A 23,100-nucleotide genomic window follows, 5' to 3' on the forward strand; every position below is an offset into this window, starting at 1 on the left:
GTAGTCATTTACATAGAACATTTTCTGTGACTCTGTGTAATACAACGCCACAAAGACACGATTGAGACACAAGTCTCTCTTTCCCATAAACGAAAAAAGAAAAAAGGAAAGAAAGAAACCACAATTTCCTTTACAGGACAGCACAGATGGTCCCCACCCTTCCCGAGGGTTCTCCAGGCCCGGGCACTTGACAAGAAACTGCTCATCCTGATGCTGTGACCAGAAACCAGACGCTGGCGCATGACCGGGGGTGGACGTTGGCCTAATCTCTTCACACAGGAAAAGGAGATCTGGGGTGTTTTAGGAAAACCCTGGGCTTAATAAAACAGAGCAAGGGAGGCTGGAGGGGCCGGGCTGGATTAACAGCTTTCAAATCCAAGCTCCAACTTCGCCGGCTTCCCCAGGGTGCCTCACACGGCCTTGGATTCGGCCCAGGAGAAACGGGCCACTGTCCCGTCCTGTGGCCCACCCGGTGCCATGGGCCACAAAGTGAGCCTGAGAGGAGGTGTCTGGGGGCCATACATCACCAGGAAAGGGCAGTGCACAGGGACGCACAGTCACTGTGCTGAGAAAACAGCAGGATTAGGAAGCTGGATGGACCAGAACCGGCACCATCCCTTAGACTTTGAGCATTTACTTAACCGCTCAGAGCCTTTGTTTCCTCCTCTGACAAATGTGCTTTGAAGACTGTGCAGGGAGGCAGATTCTAACACAGCATCTGAAATACGTGACACTCTGCACAGCATAAAAAGGGCAACCATTATGAGTAGAGCCATTGCCATTACTCTTTTTTGATTGTTTTTTGGGATTGTTTGGGGGCTGTTTCATTGTTGTTGTTTTGCTTTTTAGGGCCACACCTGCGGCATATTGAGGTTCCCAAGCTAGGGGTGGAATCAGAGTTACAGACACAGCAACTCAGGATCCAATCCATGTCTGCGACCTACACCACAGCTCACGGCAGCACCAGATCCTTTACCCACCGAGCAAGGCCAGGGATCAAACCTGCAACCTCATGGTTCCTAGGCAGATTCGTTTCTGCTGTACCACGACAGGAACTTCTGTTCGGGGGTTTTTTGTTTTTGTTTTTGTTTGTCTTTTTGCCATTTCTTGGGCCCCGCGGCATATGGAGATTCCCAGGCTAGGTGTCCAATCGGAGCTGTAGCTGCCGGCCAATGCCACAGCCACAGCAACGCGGGATCCGAGCCGCGTCTGCAATCTACACCACAGCTCACGGCAACGCCGGATCCTTAACCCACTGAGCAAGGGCAGGGATCGAACCCACATCTCATGGTTCCTAGTCGGATTCATTAGCCACTGCGCCACGACGGGAACTCCCTTGGGGGTTTTTTAATTTCATTCTTTTTAATGGTTGCAACAGAATTTTGGCATGAACAACGATGTATCCATTCATTCAACTTTGAGTGGGCATTCTCTTTGCTTCTACATTTTGGTTACTAAAAAGCAACATTGCAATAAACACCTTTGTATATATATCCTTAGCTACATTTTTTTTCTTACTCAGAGACAGATTCCCAGGAATGGATTAGCTAGGTTAAAGAGTGTATATATAAAACAATATGTATGTATATATTGTTTTAAATTTCATTAAACATCACCATATTGCTTTCTGAAATGCATGTAACAAATGCACAATTCCACCAGTAATGTATGGGTAGTTTTTCCTGCAATCCCGCCAACAGTTGATCTTTCTGCTCTTTTTAAATTTTCACAGTCCTATGTAAAAGGTTGTGTCAGTGTTTTTCTAACTTGAATTTATTCTTTAGCAAAGACCTGTGGAAAAACCAATAGGCCTTGGAGTGTTTGTTATATTTAAAAGCCTGGACTCAGAACCAGGTTCCCCTGGTTCAAATCCTAGCCCTACCACTTGCTAGTCAGGTGACCTTATTTAACCTTTGTACCCATTTCCTCATCTGTAAAATAGGCAAGATAATAGCACCTACCTGCCAGGCTGGAATGTGGATGAAATAAGTTAACATATGTGCAGCATTTATACAGTATATACATACGGGCCAGCCGCTATTTTAAGGATTTGCATTCTTCTATAATAAGGATTTATATAAATAAAAATAAGATCAATCAGTAGGGATCTCGGGAAAGGAGTATCCTTTAGCCCAACAGAAGCAGTTACCAGCATCTATGTTACACCTTCACATTCATATCCATGAAGTTATTTAAGGCTTTAACTGGGAAAAAAAAAAAAAAAAAATCCTATGATGTGACACTGGGGCTAAAGTCTAAGGATGGCCTAGGACTCTTCTTTTCTTGAAGGTTTCATTTAAGAAAGAAGGAGGCGGTGGGGGGGAAGCACCCTGGTACTGGGAAGCACTGAATGAATGACCATTTGTTCTTTTTCCAGCTCAAGTCTTTGCCTGTACAGCCAAGTTCCTTCCCAACAGATCACATCTTTCCCACGTGCCATCTTGAGGGCATGGCCAACAGGAAGGCCCCAGTCAATGTCTAGCACACAGGACAGGAGAGGAAAGAGAGGAAAAGGGAGTCTTGGGCCAGGTTTAAATGTTACCTTCTGACCAAGCAAGAAAGTCTCCACTTGGCAACTGTGAACAGTGCCCACACCCTCAAGTTCAGACTAAGAAATCCTCCCAAATCCTGACTCCATACATGCCCCCAGTTTGCCTTGGAGAGAAGCCTCTTGGTAAATTAAGCACTTGGTTTTTTGTTTTGTTTTGTTTTTGTCTTTTTGCCTTTTTTCTAGAGCCGCTCCTGTGGCATTTGGAGGTTCCCAGGGTAGGAGTCTAATCGGAGCTGTAGCCACCTGCCTACGCCAGAGCCACAGCAACGTGGGATCCGAGCCGCGTCTGTAACCTACACCACAGCTCACGGCAACACTGGGTCCTTAACCCACTGAGCAAGGCCAGGGATCAAACCCGCCACCTCATGGTTCCTAGCCGGATTCGTTAACCACTGTGCCACAAGGGGAACTCCAAGCATTTGTTGAATACTTAGCTGGCTAGTACAGATCAAATGCTCTGTTTGGGCTTTCCAACCCCAACAGGGCCATCATCCATGGTACCACCTATCAAAGAGCCATCAAGGCCAGACTCACCAGTGGCTTATCTTCTTCTCCACTGTGCTTGTCTCATCATTCCGAGAGGTTTCCACACCAGACTGGGAGCAACACAGTGACTCAAATGCAAATCCAAGGCCAAGCGAGGTAGACAGGCACTTGTACCTCCTGAACACCCAGCCAGACTGGATGTGTGCAGCCCCTGGCCAGGAGGACCGACCTAACACAATGGTGATCTCATCCAGCCCAACAGCACGGCACAGCTGTGCCCCTCAAATGCATCATTCCAGCCTCAGTGTCTTCCCTGAACTACAGGCACCTGTTACCAACACTCTGCACAACATCTCCACATAAAGCTCTACAAGCATCTCAAGGGACTTCCCTGGTGGTCTAGTGGGTAGGATTCAGCACTTTCACTGCTGCAGCCCAGGTTCAATCCCTGGTCTGGGAACTGAGATCCTATGTTAAACTGCTGCATGCCACAGAAAAACAAACAAAAAAAAAATCAAGCTCAAAGATCTAAAACCCACACCCCCTGGCCAGTTCATTCTACTCCCCCACTGAGCTGCCTCCTTGCTATTCCACAAAACAATCGGTCTTACCTCAGGGCATTTGCACTTGCTGTTCCCTATGCCCCCTTGGGGAGTTTTCCCTGAGCTCCACATATAAAACAGCACCTGCCCCTCATCACCCTATTCTACTTCTCTTTGCAGCCTCAAGTCTACCTGTCTCCTCATTCCCACCCATGTAAGTAAGCTCCCTGAGGGAGGGGGCGTGGTCTGTTTGGGTTACGTCAACATCCCCAGCACAGAAACAGGGTTAGGCACAGAGCAGGTATTCGATAAACTGTGTGTACTGAGTGAATCTATTAATTGGTTAATGAAGTAGAGACCAAGGTAGACAAAGAGAGGGTCAAAAAACAAAATCGTCTCTGGGCCTTAACTTAAAAGAAAGATTTTAAGAAGCACCTGACGCCCAGCCAAGGAGCCTCAGGGTGGCACTCAGCAGCCAGTTAGGTGGGGCTGCTCAGCTTCTCTTTTCCCCCTCCCCCACCCCCCATGTGTTATTTCCTAATGTTTTGAAACTGATGGCACATGAAAGTCCACAGCTGAGAGATGAGAATGTCACCCCCCAAAAAACGGAACCAAGTCGGGAAAACATCCTGGCAGGGGACGGGAAGAAGTGCTGGGGAACTGAGTCACTGCTGCCTGGCATGATCTGGCCAGTTGGACACAGCAGGGGCAACTCACCAAGACTTGACCAAGCACCGGGCACCCAGCTGGATGCTCACCCTCAGGACAACCCTACAATACAGTCATAGGGAAGCCACCCCTAACATGGAGCTAGGTTCTTAAGGCACTGGGGAGTGGGGGCAGGACAAGGCACAAGCCTAATAACCCTTGAAATGTGCCAACTGAGGCATTTGTTGGAGAAGGACACCCCCAACCCCTTGAGCCCAGCACTGGATAGATAAAGCAACAGACACCACAGTCACAGTAACACCAGATTCGAGCCGCATCTGCAACCCATATGACAGCTCACGGCAGCACTGGATCCTCAGCCCACTGAGCAAGGCCAGGGATCAAACCCGCATCCTCATAGATATTGGTTGGGTTCTTAATCCACTGAGCCACAATGGGAACTCTAAAGAGTATGCATTTTAATCCCTGGAACCACACTCACAAGCAGGAGAACCACACAGTGAGAGGCTCCAGGACACCAACAAGGAAGATCAGATGTGTGTTGCCAATCCCAGAGGCCCCGCAGGCCAAGTCTGGACACACAGCTGGCAAAGGGCAGAGTCCGCCCCCACCCCACCAGCAGGTTGAGCCAGACCCTTGCTGGACCTCTTCAACATCGTCCTGGACCCCATGGCCTCTTCCACACCATAAGTGCTTCCCACATGCCTGCTGGAAGAACTTCAGCCCAGCAGAGTATCAACCATTCATATCAGGCTCTGCAGGCCACCTGGGGCTTCAGCAGCCTTCAGCAGCCCCAGAAGGGGGCAGCACCCCTCGTCTCACTGCTGGGAAGAGCTCAGAGAGGAAAGAGGAGGCCTGGAGGTGACCCAGGTCTTCTGACACCAGGACCTGGACGCTTTGCACAACCCAACACGTTAGCTTCTGCCTCTGTGTTGGTTTAACTTTGGCCCTGCTGCTTCTTCAGGCTCCCTGCACCCCCATCCCACCATTTATAAAAAGAAGAGTTGACTAGGAGTCTGAACCCCTAGATTCTAATGGGTGATGGTTCCAACTGTGATGGTTCTTTGCCTAGAAGCAAACAGAAGAGGAGGAAGGAGATCAGTTCACAAATTTCCACAATCTAGGAAAGGCCTTTAAAACACTGCTTGCTGGAATTTCCTTGTGGCGCAGCAGGTTAAGGATCCAGTGTTGTCCCTGCAGTGGATTGGGTCACTGCCACGGCGCAGGTTCAATCCCGGGCCTGAAACCTCCATATGCCGTGGGCGCAGCCAAAAAACATTTTTAAATAAAAATAATAAAACACTGCTTGCTGCCCACATCCATAACATCCAGTCACCTCCTCCTCCTTGGTAAAAGAAGCTTGTTTTTCATTTTACCTATGGCACAGAGGCTAAAAGGCTACACTTGCCGGCCTCCCTCACAGCTAGGTATGTGTATATGACCACATCACAACCAGTGAGACACAAGCAGAAGTGATCCATGGGACCTCCAGAAAAGAGCTCAGAGAGAGCTGATTGAGCAGAGCAAGTGCCTCCTTTTAGGGCCATGCCTTTCTTCCTCCTGTCCACATGTGGCTCAGACATGAGCTCCGGAGCTCCAGGAACACCCTGGACTGTGAGGCGACCCAAAGGATGGAATCTACGGGCAGGAAGATGGGAGCCTGGGCCCCCGGTGACGTCCTGGGACTCCAAAGGCCCTGACCTGCTACCTCCAGCTTAGTTGAACGCAAGAAACAAAACTCTCCATCACTCAAGCATCTTTTAAATTACTGTAAATCTGAGGTTTGAGGGCGGGGGGTTGTTGTTGTTACACACAGCCAAAGCTGATCCAAACTAACATGAGCTCAAAGCAAAAATAAAACAGCCACAAAACCCTGCTCCCATCTTTATTCCCAACCAGCTCCATACAAAGTGAGACATCCATCCAGATAAAAATCCAGCATTCCCACAGGTTAATGTGTTTCACATTTGAATGCCCAGAACTTCTTAGACAATCATCTCTGTCACTGGCTCCAAAGAACATACCATCAAGATTCTGTGTCCTTTTCTAAATAAGAGAACCATTTCCTCTGGTCTTACTGAAGGGCACTCATCAGAGATTTTCAAGAGTCTGGGGGAATGAAGGAGTATGGAAAGCAATGTTAAGCTTCCACCTGGGAAGAAGGGCAGAAGAGGACTTCAAGCTGAAAACAGTTCTGCTCACCCATATTTTTTTTTTTCTCTAACGGAGCTAAACATGTATGTTTATCAAATGCAAACGGTGCAATAAATACAAAGGGACTGCCAGAGAAATCCTCAACACATAAAAAGGGGGAAAAAAACATCCTGTGTGTTGAGGACTTGGGGGATTTCACATCACCTCATTTCATCCATGCTAAAGGAAAAATAATGAGCGAGTTCTCGCCATGATGCAGTGGGTTAAGACCCTGACTGCAGAGGCTCACGTCGCTGTGGAGGTGCGGGTTCAATCTCTGGCCAGTACAGTGGGTCAAAGGATCTGGCGTTGCCACAGCTGTGGCATAGGTCACAGCTGCAGCTCAGATTCAATCCCTGGCCCAGGAACTTCCATTATGCCACAGATGCAGCCACTAAAAAAAAGAAAGAGGTACTCCTGATGTGGCTCAGCAGGTTAAGAACTCAACTAGTATCCATGAGGATATGGGTATGATCCCTGGCCTTGCTCAGTAGAATAAAGGATCCAGCACTGCTGCGAGCTGCAGTGTAGATTGCAGTTGCTCGGTTCAGATCTGGCATTGCTATGGCTGTGTCGTAGGCCGGGGGCTAGAGCTCCGACTTGACCCCTAGGCCTGGGAATCTCCATATGCCACAGGTGCAGCCCTAAAAAGACAAAAAAAGAAATAGAAAGAAAAAATAATGATACTATGAGCTAGGTGTTACGCTTACTCCATAAAATATAAGGAAATGGTGTTTGAGAGGTTAGAGGAGTCATCTGAGGTCACATAGTTGGTCAGTCTTCTTTTTCAAATAAGGGGGAGGGGAAGAGAGGGAAAGGCAAAGAGGAATTTGCCCTCTATATCTTTCTGCATGTTCCGAATTTTATACAATTATATACATGCCTTCTTTGACTGTTTGCCCTTAAAATAAAAAATGGAGTTATTTTTCATGATTCTGGAAAAGGAAAGCAATTGGACGAAACCACATGAGGTCACAGGTACGAAGCAATGCACACACATGCACAGCTCACCTGACCTGAGAAGACCAGCCACACCCTCCAGGCCTGGGACAGATGTTGGATGAGGCAGGACGGAGACAACTGTGCTCCCTGCAGCATCTGCAGCAGAAGCCTGGCCCACACATAGCAGGTCCATCGCCAAGGCAGTGCTCAAAGCCACCATGTGACATGGGGCAAATCTTTGTCATATAGCACCAGGACATGGTACAAAAGCATACATTCATCAGTGAAAATCTTGTTTTGCTTTTGGATTCACTTCCAAACTACTCATTTGCAGGAGTCCTAACTCGCAGCTTTAACTTCCCGCTCTGCAATGGATCCAAACAAAGAGCAAGAACAGGAGGACTGTTGGCTGAATCTGGTTCATCTACACAATGTTTTGAAATTAATCTAAACTAACTTTAACAATTCAGAGATCTCACATTCGAAGCTCAGATTTTGAGTTTTTCATGAAGAACTGCAGGATATGGCAACACCAGGTCCATATCCTTGGGCTGGCCATGAGGGGAGATTGACAGATGGCGAAAGGGGGCACAGAAGGGACCCCAGGCTGCTCCCAGCACCATCGCAGCCAAGGTCAGCACCCATCTTCAAGCCTTTTTCTCCACCATAAGAGAAATACATTTTGGTGCCCAGGCTTCTGTCAAAAGCACAAAATGGAAAGATAAACCAAGAAGATCCTTTGTTTCAAGAAAGGAGAGAGCGTGTGACTAGCAGCAGGGAGGACCTTTGCTTTCATCTAATACGCAAGCCAAGTACAACTGTGAAGCAAGACTATTAACTTAGGGAGTTCCTGCTGCGGCGCAGCAGAAATGAATCCGATCCCTGGCCTCGCTCAGTGGGTCAAGGATCTGGCGTTGCCGTGAGCTGTGGTGTAGGTCGCAAACGTGGCTCAGATCTGGCGTTGCTGTGGCTCTGTTGTAGGCCGGCAGCTGTAGCTCCTATTAGACCCCTAGCTTATTAGACCCCACATGCTTGTGGCTCTAAAAAGAAAAAAGAAAAAAGAAAAAAAAGACTATTAACTTAGGATGCTTTTTCTTTCACCTGGGGAGCCCCTCTTATTTCTGCTCACTGCCTGGACCCTGGATGCATGTGAGCGTGGGACATAAGACCTCTCTAAAGAAGAGGTTCTGCGGAGAAAAGGTAACAAACCAGACAATACTGCAGGCAGCTCTTGCACTGAAGTCCAAAAAGACCATTAGACAACAAAGGCCGTTGTCAAATATGCGATATACTGCATCCTTACAAAGCAATGTGTTAGAGAGAGATCTAATCTCCGGCTCCTGTTATTCTAGGAGCCACAGGAGGCCCCCAGGACCCAGCTTTGGGGCCAGACAGTGATCCAAGCAGCTTCGAAGCATCCCCAGCCCAGGGAAGGCAGTCAGACCAACCCACAGAGCACAGAACCTTGTCCTAGGCAGTGAATGAACCAGCTTCCGGTTGTCCCTTGCCCTTTGGATATATCTGAATGGTCACCGAAACGCTCAGGACAAGGATGGGAATGACACAGCGTCCAAGAGGTGGGAAGAACACACAGAGGGCAGGAACCTCTATTTCTTAAGCCTTATTCAGGTCATATGCCAGGTGCTCTGCATGAAGAATCAAATTTCATTTCACAACCTCATGACACAGGTCTCATCCACTCCATTTTCACAGATGAAGAAATCAAGGTTGAGAAGCTAATAACTTGCCCAAGGTCACTGTCAGTAAGCTGTTGAGACAGGCAACAGGCTGCTGGCTTTGGGATGACAGTTGAGGGTGGTCTGTGGTACAGGTAGAAATCAAGGGCAAGAGTAGAAAGGGCGGCGTTCCCGTCGTGATACAGTGGAAAGGAATCCAACTAGGAACCTTGAGGTTGTGGGTTCAATCCCTGGCCTCGCTCCGTGGGTTAAGGATCAGGCATTGCCGCAAGCTGCAGTGTAGGTCACAGATATAGCTCAGATCCAGTATGGCTGTGGCTGTGGCACAGGCCAGCAGCTGTAGCTCTGATTCGACTCCTAGCCTGGGAACTTCCATTTGCCACAGGTGCACTCCCCCACCCCGCCCCCCGCCCAGGGTTGGAGGGAGTAAAAAGGGAAACCTGGCAGCCACTCACACGCGAATGGCATGTGTCCCTTTGCCGCCTGGAAGAGCCTAGCTTCACAACAGATGGATTCTGAGCTGCCCTGACATGAGGCTCAGCGGATCACTGCCCTGTGGAACAAGGCATGTGGCCTCCTATGGAAGGCTTCATTAGTCTGGGAACATCCTAGATTTTTCTTCCTTTCCAGGTAAGACCACAGGAGGCACGTCCCTCCCAGGTCACAGCCCTTCTCCGTGGTCTTTGCCTCTAACTCCCAACCCCAGCCATACTCTGACCATCCCTGAGACCTGCTGGCCAACTAAGAAACGACATCTTGGCTGCAGTCTTTCACCCCCGTAGGGACCTGGTCTGCTAAGAGACCACCTGAAGCCCGGGAAGCAGTCCTCACTGGTAGGTAGACACTGGGCTCCAACAAGCAGACTTCAAAACCTAATCCCAGAACCTCCAACACGTCTGAGACATTTGCTCTCACTAAAATCAAATGAGGTCCTCAGTCAACCAGCTGAAGACCTTGAGGGCAAAGCCCATGAGAAACCTTTATCAAGGGAAGGTCTCCAATTCCTTTCAAAAGAAAGGCAAAGCCAAAGGCAACAAGGCCCCGAATTTCTCAGCCACTTGCCCTGTTTGGGGGGAAAAGGGTTTCAGTTACACTTTCTTAGCCACTACACGGGAACTCTATCCCAACCCCTATCATGCTCAAGTTGTACATCCCGCTGGGCTGGTCCCCCTTCCTTTTATGGGAAGGTTCTGTGTCCTGGGATCTCACCCTTCCTGGCTATGCCTTCAAGGGGATTCCAATCAGGCCCTTTGTCGTCAACACCTATTTCAGGAGTTCCTATTGTGGCGCAGTGGTTGATGAATCCGACTAGGAACCATGAGGTTGTGGGTTGAGGATCTGGTGTTGCCGTGAGCTGTGGTGTAGGTCGCAGACGCAGCTCGGATCCCACATTGCTGTGGCTCTGGCATAGGCTGGTGGCTACAGCTCCGATTCGACCCCTAGCCTGGGAACCTCCATGTGCGTGGGAGCAGCCCTAGAAAGGGCAAAAAGACAGAAGAAAACAAAAAAACAAAACCAAAAAAAACCCCAAAAAACAAAAACAAAACAAGGGAGGCCAGGGATTGAACCTGCATCCTCATGAATACTAATCATATTCGTTTCCCGCTGTGCCACAATGGGAACTCCGCTGTTTCAAATCTTGAAAAAGGACCCTTTTCAAAAGGCTTTCCTCCACCACTCTCGAGCCTCTGAAGACAGACCGCGTTCCCTCTGGGGAACGTGTTACTCCTAGACTGCTATCGCCTTCTGAGGTGGCCCACATTCTGTCTATGGAAGATGTGCCTCTCTTAATAAATCTACTTCTTACCTGAAAAAAAAGTCTTTCCTCCAAATTGCCCCCTTTCACAATAATTCAGATCACTGTGTACCAGGGGTGGGATGGGGGAGTGTAAGAGAAAAACAAACGGTTCGTGAACCTACAACAACCATCTGACCCAAAAAAACCCAAGTCATAGGATGTCAGGACCCAAAGAGCCTAGCAATTGCTTCGAACAGGTGAGAAAAAACTCGGTGGTTAGGGGTTCTGCTCAGGAGTCCTCTTGCAGTGCAACGGGTTCAGGATCTGGCATTGTCACTGCAGTGGCTCAGGTTGCTGCTGTGGCACAGGTTCAATCCCTGGCCCAGGAACTTCCACATGCCATGGGCACGGCCAAAAAAAAAAAAAAAAAAAGTCCTGCTCATCAGTCAGTTGGAAGAGGCAGATCTGGCACTAGAACCTACTTCACACTCTAGACCCAGGGTCTCGCTTCAGCCCACTTCCTCTTCTCGTCCTCCTGGAAGGCGGCCTCCACCTTCTCACATCCCCTAGGCCCTTCCCACCTCAAGGCACTCCCAGAATGACTGCCCTGGTGAGGAGCAGAAAGTACACCCACGTGGGGGCACCATCCTGGCTGGGGACAGAATGGACTTGGGTCTGTTTTGTTCTGCCTCTGACTTCAGCTTCCTACAGGTGTCAAGGACAGACCTGAAGCCCAAGTATTCAAGTCAGGCCCACAGGAGGCTGGCGACCACATCCCAAGGTATGGCTCTAGAGAGGTACTGCTTCCACTGAGGAGGAGCTAGATCCAGCTGTACCTGCTCCCATCACGCCCTTGTTTCTGCCAGGTGCTCCCTTTTTCATGTTCACCTTAGACCTGAAACTTTTTTCTCTTGATTACCTGTTCTCCATACCCCAATGTGAAGTGTCGAATCCAACAAATCCCCTTTTGACTGCGGTCCTGAGCCAAAGGCCAGAGGGGCAGAGCGATGAGTAAGGCTGGAGCCCTCCCACAACGACGTTACCATCTACCATGGGAGTCAGACCTCTGAACAGCTGCAAGCCACAGACGGGGGGTGGAGGTGGAGGGAAAGTTCCGTGGAAGCTAAAAGAACCATGTAATCCATTCCAAATTTACAGAGCAGGGAGGGCAGCCGACTTCAGGGACCGGAGCCTTTTGAAGGAGGGGCAGGAAGCAGGATTACCCTGAACTGTAGGGATGAGCACTCCAGGGAGAGGGAAGAGCATGAGTGAAACCAGGAGGGAAGGAACATGGGCACGTCCTGGGAGACCCCGGCCAACCGAGACCCTGCAGCCCAGGAAGGGGCTCGGGGGAGAGAACACCGGTGGGTAAGTCGAGGCCACACACTGAAGCAGAGGCACCATTTATGGTCACACGGCACCAGGAAGGCCCTGGATGCTGAACTGGAAAATTCAGACGCGGGCTGAGGCTGGCAGGGAGGAGCCTTGACAGCGCAGGCGAGGGAAGGAGACAAGGAACAGAAGGCCTTCTGGTGGGCAAAGAAGTCGGCCTTTGTCATTAGCATTCCCTTGACGCCAGCTTTTGGCATCTGCACCGCCCGCCCTGCCTGTCATGTCCATTTCCGCAGCAATCCCAGTATCCCACCATCTGGATGGTGACAGACACCTACCTCCACGGACCCTATGGCGTGTGTGTGTGTGTGTGTGTGTGTGTGTGTGTGTGTGTGTGTCCCCTGGGGGCCTCTGGAAGGTACCAGCCTTTGCCTCCCACTCGGGCCAGTAGGCATGATTTTGTAGTTGAGTTGGTTGCCAGTATTTAAAAATTAGGAGACATCCCATTAAAAAGTCTGGATTTTTTTTTTCCAGGACGATGCTTCTACAGGGTGACAAGCTGACGGGCAGCTGCCCCCTTTAGGCAGAGCAACCACCAGTTTTCCAGATTGAATCTATGAAATTCCACCTCTACTGAATCTCCAAGACTGAGGGGAAACATCCACAGTCCACTTAGCTTCCACCAGGCCACCTACCTCGCCCCCAAAGGCCTCTGAGTTTGCAGCATCCACCACATTTATGCTAGATTCCTGGTCCCTCCATCCTCAGTGCTAATCCCTGCTCCAGATCCCACAGCTCATCCACAAGACCTGGCTCCTGACTCCTTCCATACATTCTCAGGCCCTGGCAGATGGCACTGTCAAAAGAAATCAGAAGGCCCCTGGAGAGAGGTAGGCCACAAACTTAGAAGAAATTCCGTATCCCCTCATTCTCCCTCCTATCACCAATGCAACTCTTCCTCATTATCCACCACGAGTTAGCTTTGCAAGCAAGGCTCATGAATTACAGCTGAATAAGACGGGCTCCCTGCCTGGGCCGCGGCTGGTGAACCTGGAAAAACTCCAGGTAGACCTGGCTTAGAAGCCACTCGGAATGAATGAAACAACACCACAGCTCAGGCGTGACGCTTAGCGATCCAAGTACATTCTGCAGCCCAATGTTCAGCACTCACTAGCCAGTAAGTAAGGCAGCAGGCACAGGCTTTCAGAACAGAGTGGACGTCTGGTCCCCGACACTTACTCTCAACAGAGTCAGCTGTTTGTGACACATGCAAGAAAATTTACGCTGCCGCTTTGATCTTAGAGTAAGAGAGAGAAGAGGTTGGTCATGGAAGAAAAACAGCAAAGAAATGTAAATATGATTCCTGTCTTCACTGAGCAAACAGCTTAGTTCAGGATCAAAACACTGAACCCTAGAGATTAATGAAGTCACTTATATGGGAGGAATGTGAACACAGGCTGTAGTCTGATGGATGAGGTGTGCTAGAGCCGGGTTTTGAAAGATTTTGAAGGGAGTTCCCTGGTGGCACAGTGGGTGAAGGATCTGGCATTGTCACTGCTGTGGCACAGTTTCGATCCCTTGCCCAGGAACTTCACATGCCACGAGTGCAGCCAAAACAAGATTCTTTTGTTTGTTTGTTTGTTTCCATTTTTTGGCCTCCCTGTGGCATATGGAGTTCCCAGGCCAGGCATCAGATCTGAGCCACAGTTATGACCTAAGCCACAGCTGCAGCAACATTGGATCTTTAACCCCGTGCCGGGCCAGGGATGGAACCCGTGTCCCAGCGGTCCCAAGACACTGCCGATCCCACTGTGCCACACCAGGAGCTCCAAAACAAGATGTTTTGTTTTGTTTTGTTTTTTGTCCTTTTGTCTTTTTGCCATTTCTTGGGCCGCTCCTGCGGCATATGGAGGTTCCCAGGCGAGGGGTCCAATCAGAGCTGCAGCCGCCAGCCTACGCCAGAGCTACAGCAACGCGGGATCCGAGCCGCGTCTGCAACCTACACCACAGCTCACGGCAACGCCGGATCCCCAACCCACTGAGCAAGGCCAGGGACCGATGATTCCGCAACCCCATGGTTCCTATTCGGATTCATTAACCACGGAGCCACGACGGGAACTCCCCAGATTTTTTTTTTAAACCAAGGAGGTAACCTGGCAGGGGCACTCATACCCTAAATTCTGTTTTTGATTAATCATCAAGGACCTCCTTCTGGGAAAAAAAAAAAAAAAATGCAGACCTAATGAAACTACAATTGAAGAAATAATAGGAAACATTAAATCCTACGTTAGTAAGATCCCATGGAAAACTCTGGTTCAGAAAGCCACAGATTTAGCCTGTGAATGGGTTTTCCACTTGGCAAAACAGCCTCTCATCTCTCAGTGATAATACAAAGGAATGAATGGGCCTTCGTATCAGGGAAATTCCTAGTGATTATTAGAATGGAAAGGAAAGAAAGGAGGGAGGAGGAAGCAAGAGTATTAACCACCAGCGGGCACCCTCTGGTTGCAGTTCTGGCAGAGGCAACAACTGTTTTGTTCAAGTTGGGGTGACCTCCAGCAAGAACACCTTCGCTGTGACAAAACCGAATTTCTACACTTCTAATAGTCATCTTTCTCGGTTTTCTCAATTTCACCTCCAGACCTCGGTCGCCTTCTAACATGTAGACATTTGCACCTTCCCAATAAGTAAATCGGCCCAGACCACTTGGACAAAATTGATGACAGCATTTCCCCACTGCTTTACATTTAGTCCTGTCTTGTCCCGCGTGACCTCAGGCCTGCAAACCCCTCTCCCCAGGCCCCCTCACACCTACCAGACCCACCTCCAGCAACTTCCCCTTGGCTCCCCCACAGCCCCTGCATCTTCCCCCAGGAAGGGTCCTCAGGTTTAGCCACTTCCATACTTCTTTCTTTGTATCTCTCTCTCTCTCTCAGACACACACACACACACACACAAGAATCCTTTCTCCCCCCTGAAGTAAAATCCCTAAATGAAATGAACCCAAGCTGCGCTGGCTGAGGCAAAGCTGCAGAGCCACAAGCCTCGGCCACTCTGTCTTGGGGCTTCCCCCTACCTCCCCCTCTGACCACAGAGTCCCAGAAAAGCACTACTCAAGTCAAAGGGCTTCATCTCACAGGTGTGAAGTCAGAACCCCAGAGAGAGAAAGTGCCTGCCCAAGGACACGCAGTCTTTGAGAATCACGCCGGAAGCCGGGTTTTTCGACTCCACGCACCCAGTGCTCCTTCTGCTGCCCGCACCGCATCTTCATCATCTCACATAAGCAACAGTCACATGAAACCCACCCCATGCCCTGCATGTCTCTAAGCTACCTCTGCACAGAGTAACATGTTTCCTCCCCCTAGCTGTCTTGGGGTGCAGGCTCTCTTGTTCTCCCATTTCAGTGTAGGGACATGGGGAGGCATGGACAGATTAAGGAATGTGGCCAAGGTCACAGAGCTGGTTCAGTGGCAGAGCAGGGGCTGAAACCCAGGAAGCCTGGAGCCAGAGCCATGGTTTGTAAGCAGTCTGTCAGAAGGAATCACTTTAGGCAGAAACGGGAGTACGGTATATTAACCATTTGACAAATTAAATGATACTCAGAGTTCCCCTTAAAAAGCAAAGCAAAGACCCACAAAAGTGAAAAATTAAAACATCAGCAGCGGGAGTTCCCGTTGCAGAGCAGGTTAAGGATCCGGCATTGCCGTGAGCTGTGGTGTAGGTCACAGATGCAGCTCGGATCTGGCATTGCTGTGGCTGTGGCGTAGGCTGGCAGCTGCCACTCCGATTCGATCCCTAGCTGGGAACTTCCATATGCCATGGGTGCAGCCCTAAAAAAAAGAAAAAAACAATTAGCAGTAACAACACTGGAGACTGCAATGGAAACCTCTACGTGCTAAACCTACCTCACAGGTTTCTGCCAGCTTTCTCTCTCGGAGTGTTGGATGCTTGGGGTGCGGAGGGGTGCGATCAAATGTTAATCTCCACAGTACCCCAAGTTCTTCAACCTGTTCGCATTGCATTTCTCCTTTGCACACACGCATTTTGGCTTCATTCCCACCAGATGCCCCAAACCCTGGGGCTTACATACAAATCCACCCTCCTGTTAAGCGTTTCTGAGCAGTCTACCCTCCTACCACAGAAAAGTAAAATGCCTGCCCTTTCTTTCAAAAAAAAAAAAAAAGTTTTTTAAAAATCAGTGGCAAAGAGAGAGAGACAGGAAGGAAGGAGGAAGTGAGAGAGTGAGGGAGGGAGGAAGGAGAGGAGGAAGGAAGGAAGTGAGGGAAGGGAGGAAGGAAGGAAGGAAGAGTCCCTTGTGATGCAGCAAGTTAAGGATCCAGTGTTGCCACTGCAGCAGCTCAGTGGCACAAGTTTGATCCCTGGCTGGGGAATTTCCACATGCCGCAGGCACAGCTCCCCCCCAAAAAAAAAATATTAAGTGACCTTTGGGGATCTTTCTCTGTATCCAGGGTTCTTTCTGCACCCAACTCTGGCACGTGACCCTCAGAATAAAGTCAGATAGCACAGAGGTGACCTGTCCAATCCCCTGCTTTTTTAGTGTTTCATGCACCTGCCCACAGCCCATCCGTAACTCATGGGCACATCCACACCCATGTGACTTGCAGAGGCCTCCTGCTAATGTCTGGCAACAGCAGGACCAACACAGAGCTTGATTTTCAGACTGTGAAACCTCTGCCTCCTCAGCTGCTGACCCATCTCGGGCACCTGGGCTGTGTCGGCTTCGGCATGCATTTGCTCTGCACCCAAACTGCATCAAACCCAGTTAAGAGACCTCCAACCGTGAGTTAGCGGGGGACACACATGGCCAAGGTTCTCACATCCCAGGGAAGTAGATGTCCTAAGAAGGAAAGGGGGCCGCATCAAGTGAGGGGTCAGGAGAGACAAGACACTTTCCCACGGCAGCAAGGAGCAAAGGGCATCATCCTTACTTTCCGTGCCAAGACTCTCCACCACCAGCACCAAAAACTAGGGTATTTCACACCACAAGCTAAAGTGACTCAAATCCTCCTGTTTCCATATTTGCATAATGAGTCCTGACATTTGGCTACCATTTAACAGTCACCAAATAAGACACAAGAGTGGAGACCTCCCCACAAAGCAGTATTTATTTACTGTCTTTGGGTCACCATGGGCTAAAACCCCCTGAAATTTCACCAAACTCAGCTCCAGAAAACAAACAGAAAAGAACACTACTATAAATCACAGTCGAACCAGGATCTCAAGACCTGCACATACGTGGTATTTTTTCATTTTCAGATAAATATGGAAACAGTACAGAAACGGGGCAATCTCAGAAATCGTGTGCCATTTCAATGTTCACATGACAAAATCCAATTATTTCTCTCACTGTATTCTACTTATCTCATATACACAGTTCCCTTTCCTTTCACAAAAATATCCCTCTTTTAAACAATATGTGATATAAAGCAAAAAGAGCAGGGCACCAGAACAAATTCTTTCCCGCAAAATTTATGGTTCCTTTTCTGTCAGCGGTTGCACGCATAACCACGACCCGGGCCTACTGTACGAACACAACACAAGCTCGGAATTCTAAAGAACTGCATTAATCTCTCAACGGTGTGCAGTGTGACAGGGCATGCTTAGGTGCTGCTTTTTAGAAGCCAATCGACCTCTCTCACATGTTTCATTAAGATGAAGAATTAGGAAGGAAAAGCTGACAGCCTTCAACACTATGGGGTGGGGGTGCAGGACCCTAAATGTTCCCCAGTCTAGGGTGATGCCTCAGGAGATGGAACATACTCTTGGTACCACAGCAAAATGTCCAGCACAACTGGTTGTTTTTTTTTTTTTTCACCCCTTCAGCTGGGTCAGCAGATTTTACTTTTAGGCTGGGGCAAAAGAGCTGGCTGGATGGTCGGTGGAGGGAGTCAGGCCCTTCCTGAAGCCTCCTAGGCTCGCTCAACTTGATGTGCTCCTCTCAGATTCACAGAAAAGAAGTGGTTGTTGGTTCGGGCAGGGGACGGGGGTCCTCAAAATAAAAAAGTTTACCGATTGATATATTTAACATTTTTGCCAATCTTTAATTTTTAAAAATTGTCTTTTTTTGGAGGGGAGGGGGTCTTTTTAGGGCCGCACCCACGGCATATGGGAGTTCCCAGGCTAGGGGTCAAATCAGAGCTGCAGCTGCTGGCCTACACCACAGTCACAGCAACGTGGGATCCAAGCCGCATCTGTGATCTACACAACAGCGCAAGGCAATGCTGGGACCCTTAACCCACTGAGTGAGGCCAGGGATCAACCCTGCGTCCTCATGGATGCTAGTCAGATTCTGTCTGCTGAGCCACGACAGAGACTCCTAGTTTTTAGAAAATTTTCAAGGCGCTCGTGTCATAATGGACGGCTACCCCATCCCTCCAGTGTGTACCATCTGCGCTGAGTCCAAGGATGTTTCTCACAACCAACACTCCTCAGGGTCACTGCCTTCCGTCAGAATCAGGCTGAGGGCACAAAGTTCTCCTGGTCAGCACCTGTCTTTGCTCTGCTCTCCGACGTTTGCTTTCAGGGCTCAGCGGGGCGGGAGGGCAGGGGGGCGGGCTTCTAGACTGGTGAAGCAAGAGGTCTCAAGACCAAGCAGGCTTGTCCCCAGGTATCTGTCTGGCAAGGGGTCAGGCAGAAGAGGGTGAACCAGGAAGGGTGCTTCCTTTCCACCGAGAGCCCTTCTCCGTTGCTCTCATAAAGGCCAAGCGCTCGCCTAACCCCTGCTGCCTCCACGTTCCACAAAGAGGCTGCCCCCAAAGCAGGAAAAGAACAGGGAGATGGGGTGGTGGGCAACCAACAGCCAGATCCCAGAGGCCCTTGGTGGGGGGTAGGGGGGGATCCCACCCCCCAACACACACACCCCCCCCAGGAAGCCTCCCCACCCCACAACACACACACACCCCCCAGGAAGCCTCCCCACCCCACAACACACACACACACACCCCTAGGAAGCCTCCCCACCCCACAACACACACACACACACCCCTAGGAAGCCTCCCCACCCCCAACACACACACACACACACCCCCCAGGAAGCCTCCGCACCCCCAACACACACACACACACACACACACACACACACACACACACACACCCCAGGAAGCCTCCCCACCCCCAACACACACACACACACACACACCCAGGAAGCCTGGAGAGAGGGAAACTCAGGAGAGGGGGCAAAGGAAGGCCTCGGCCTTCTCCTCCCAAGTATCTAACCCTCCCCCTCCAGCAGCTGCCAGCTGCCATTTGCATGAATGAAGGCGGTGGTCAGTTTGTACCTGGGAGAGAACAAAGCAGGAAATAAAAGAGCTGTCTGTCACCTACTCAAAGCCAGAGCGCATTGAGCTTAATTAAAGGGAGCCCCACCCCCCGCCTCCTGCAGAAGGAGGGATTTACTCGCCAGCCCCCCCCTCCCCTCAACGGGCCCTTACAAAAGGATCCTGTTCCCACTTAACCTGTTTCTCCTGGGCCTGCTTCTAGTCTCAATGAGCTGCTTTTTACTTTTTTTTTTTTTTTTTTGTCTTTTTGCCATTTCTTGAGCGCTCCCGCGGCACATGGAGGTTCCCAGGCTAGGGGTCTAATCGGAGCTGTAGCTGCCAGCCTACGCCAGAGCCACAGCAACGTGGGATCCGAGCCGCTTCTGCAACCTACACCACAGCTCAAGGCAACGCCGGATCCTTAACCCACTGAGCAAGGGTAGGGACCGAACCCACAACCTCATGGTTCCTAGTCGGATTCGTTAACCACTGCGCCACGATGGGAACTCCCTTTACATATTTTTTAAAGTTTTATTATTACATGTACGTGGGAAGAAAAAAAAGACCTAGAAAAGGAAAAGAGAGGATAGGATTCTCCCTCCCACCTCAGAGCCCCTCATCCCAGGGGCTTCACTTCTACGATGCCTCCCAGCTCTCCCAAGGCAGGCCCAGGGCTTCCTGCCACTCACACTCCAGCCCCCAGCCTCAGCAACATCCCTGGGTGTGTAACTTGTGCCGGGCACTTTGTAAAATGGATTCTCACCAAATTGGCCGAACGAAGATTTGGCATACCAGGGGTGATCAAAACAGCGAGGAAGCGGCTTTTAAAAAATGGAGGTGGCTGTTCCTACTAACCACCCTCCATTCCTCATGTGTGCAGGACGTCATCCATGTATCACCAACATTTTTATAGCAAGGGAGTCCTACCTAGGCATCCCCTATTTCCTTTAACCCCATGAGGCATAAGATGCTCAGAGATGAGCTCTGGTGCCCAGGGCTGTTCCCAAGGCCCCACTGCCCTCCAGGGACCACCCACACAGACTCACTGCCCCCCAGGTGGTCCTTCCTGCCCCTGCCCCACTGATGTGTGTTAATGCCATTGCCCAAAAAGATCCCAGGCTCCTGCCCTTTCCCATGATTGTGGTGATAATAAGTTCCGCTGCAGGGTCAGCTGCCTGGGTTCCAATCTCAGCTCTACCACGTAACAGCTCTGTGACCTTATATAAAGTACTTAATCCTTTTCAAGCAGACTACTTAATCTTTTCCACCTGCAAAAAGGGGATATGCAAGTCCCTACTCATCTGTTGACTCTGTGCATTAAGATAACGTATGTCAAGTTTACCACGCTGATGGGGACAGGGCTCAATATTCCTATAATGTTCCCCCACCACCATCTTCATCACCAGCACAGTGTAGACAGAGCACAACACATGGGCACCATGCTTCACACCAGACAAGTGCTTCCACGCTCATCTTCTTCATTTTCTCACAACGATCCCATGAGGCTGGCAGGGCAGGGATTAGGGTGCCCATTTTAGAGATGAGGCTACCGAGGCTCAGAAACGTAACTGACCCATAAGCACACAGTGGCAGCCAAGACCCAAGCCCCATGAGATCCAAACCCCCAATTCTAAGCTCTTCCCCACTCCCATGCTGTCTCCTCCACAGGGGGTTCAGGGAGCTCTCGTGGGAGCTGTCTGGTTTTGCATTGGGGTGCGGGCTCAGGCACCACCTGGGAGGACATCATTCAGCCACTCCAGGCCTCTTGCCTCATCAACACCACGTGCTCCTCCTCTCTCTCAAGCTGCCGTGAGGATAACAAAGTAGCTGCAAGGAGCATACAGTGCTGAGTTCCCTGGTGGCCTAGCAGTTAAGGATTTGATGGTGCCACTGCTGTGGCTTGGGTTCGATCCCCAGCCTGGGAACTTTTGCATGCCTCGGGCATGGCCAAAAAGAAAGAAAAAGGAAAAAGAAAAAAAAAAAAAGAGTACACAGTGCTCACCGGTCTGTCCAAGGGAGGTCTGTGCCCCCGGAAACCACAAGCAGGAAGGGGAGGCTGAGTAGCCCTTACCGAGAACAAATCTATAGCCCAGAGTTTCGCTCAAACCACGTGAGAGACATCCTGGTCAATTCAAGCCCCTCAAGACCTCCAATTCAGCCAGCCCAGCTTCCTCCAAAACCCCCAAAACGGTGGCTACAAAAGCTAACAGACCTGTCTCTTGGTGGATCCTCACCCCAAAAGGCTGGCCGTGTGGTGGACAGAGGAAGAGCCTGCCTCCCCGAAACCTAGCTGGAGGATCTTACACAAGTCATCTTACCATTATTTTTTAAATTTAGTTGTACTCAGCCCCAGCCACCAAATATTTACAGCAGCTTTGAACAATACAAACACCACAAAAGAATAAAATAAACAGTCAAGGGAGTCAGGCCAAGAGAAAATAAGTGTAAGAAAAAGAACAAAGGCTGGGGTAAGGTCAGCACATAGAAAAATACCATATGATGCCTTCCCGCAGAAGTGTCAAGATAGGCCACAAACCTCGCTCTCAGGTGCTTAGTAACCAAAGCGAAAGGGAAACATGATCGGCCACGAGATTCTCGGTGCCCAGAACAGGAAAACAAACCAGTTGTTCTAGAGAAGCACATCTTTCCCTGCCTGATTCAGAGCCTTAGAAAAGTTTCTCCACTGGACCTTTAGAAAAGGTCACAACAACATGCTAACAGATCCCCACCACAGACCCTGATGCCTCTGCCAGGCGTTCCTTACTTCACCAGCATCTCCTGCAATGCAAAGGCATATTGCAAAAAGGATAATTCAGCCAACGCCGGCAAGTCACTTTACGCCCTAGAGCCTCAGTTACCTCATCTGTGAAATGGTCCATCTGTCTGACCAGGCTGTGCGAGGGTTAAACAGGATAACAGGTGATCAGGCATGCACCTGATACACAGTACGTCCTCCATAAAGATCAGTTTGTCGCTTTTACAAGAAGGTAAGTTCCTCCAGAGTAGAGCTCTTGGTCTGAATTGGTCATCGATTTATCCCAAGCACCGAGAATAGCCACTGACATATAGTAATTACTCTATAAATATTTGTGGAGTTCATGAATTTTCTGCAGCAGGTTCCTAGAAACACTGGTCTCGTGAGATACTCTAAAGAGAAAGATAGGAGTTCCCACTGTGGCGAAACAGGATCTGCCTCTCTGCAGCACCAGGACACAGGTTTGATCCCAGGCCCGGTGCGGTGGGTTAAGGATCCAGCATTGCCACAGCTGCAGCATAGGTCACAGCTGTGGCTTGAATCTGATCCCTGGTCTGGGAGCTCCATATGCCACAGGGCAGCCAAAAAATAAAAATAAAATAATAAATAAATAAATAAATAGAGAGATGCAGCAGAAATGAATCTGACTAGTAATCATTGTGGGTTCAATCTCTGGCCTTGCTCAGTGGGTTAAGGAGCTGACGCTGCCGTGAGACGCAGCTTGGCTCCTGCATTGCTATGGCTGTGGTGTAGGCCGGCAGCTGTAGCTCTGACTCCCCTAGCCTGGGAACCTCCATATGCCACGGGTTGCAGCCCTTAAAAAAAAAAGAAAAAAAAAGAAAAAAGAAATAAATACAGAAATAAACAGACATAAGGTAAAACAAAAACCTTGGGAAAAAAGTTGAATATCCATCTCCC

General features: G+C 49.8%; 1 protein-coding gene and 1 non-coding gene across 4 annotated transcripts in view; one reads left to right on the top strand and one right to left on the bottom strand.

The window, feature by feature from the left end:
- The window catches only part of PTPRJ (protein tyrosine phosphatase receptor type J), a 176,949-nt gene that overhangs the window by 126,031 nt on the left and 27,818 nt on the right, over nt 1-23,100 (bottom strand). The window lies entirely within an intron of this gene.
- Nucleotides 3,426-3,497, top strand: TRNAE-UUC (transfer RNA glutamic acid (anticodon UUC)). The gene has a single exon. It is a non-coding gene; the product is annotated as a tRNA-Glu (tRNA).

Source organism: Phacochoerus africanus, chromosome 4, assembly GCF_016906955.1.
Source record: "Phacochoerus africanus isolate WHEZ1 chromosome 4, ROS_Pafr_v1, whole genome shotgun sequence".
NCBI classification, from domain to species: domain Eukaryota; kingdom Metazoa; phylum Chordata; class Mammalia; order Artiodactyla; family Suidae; genus Phacochoerus; species Phacochoerus africanus.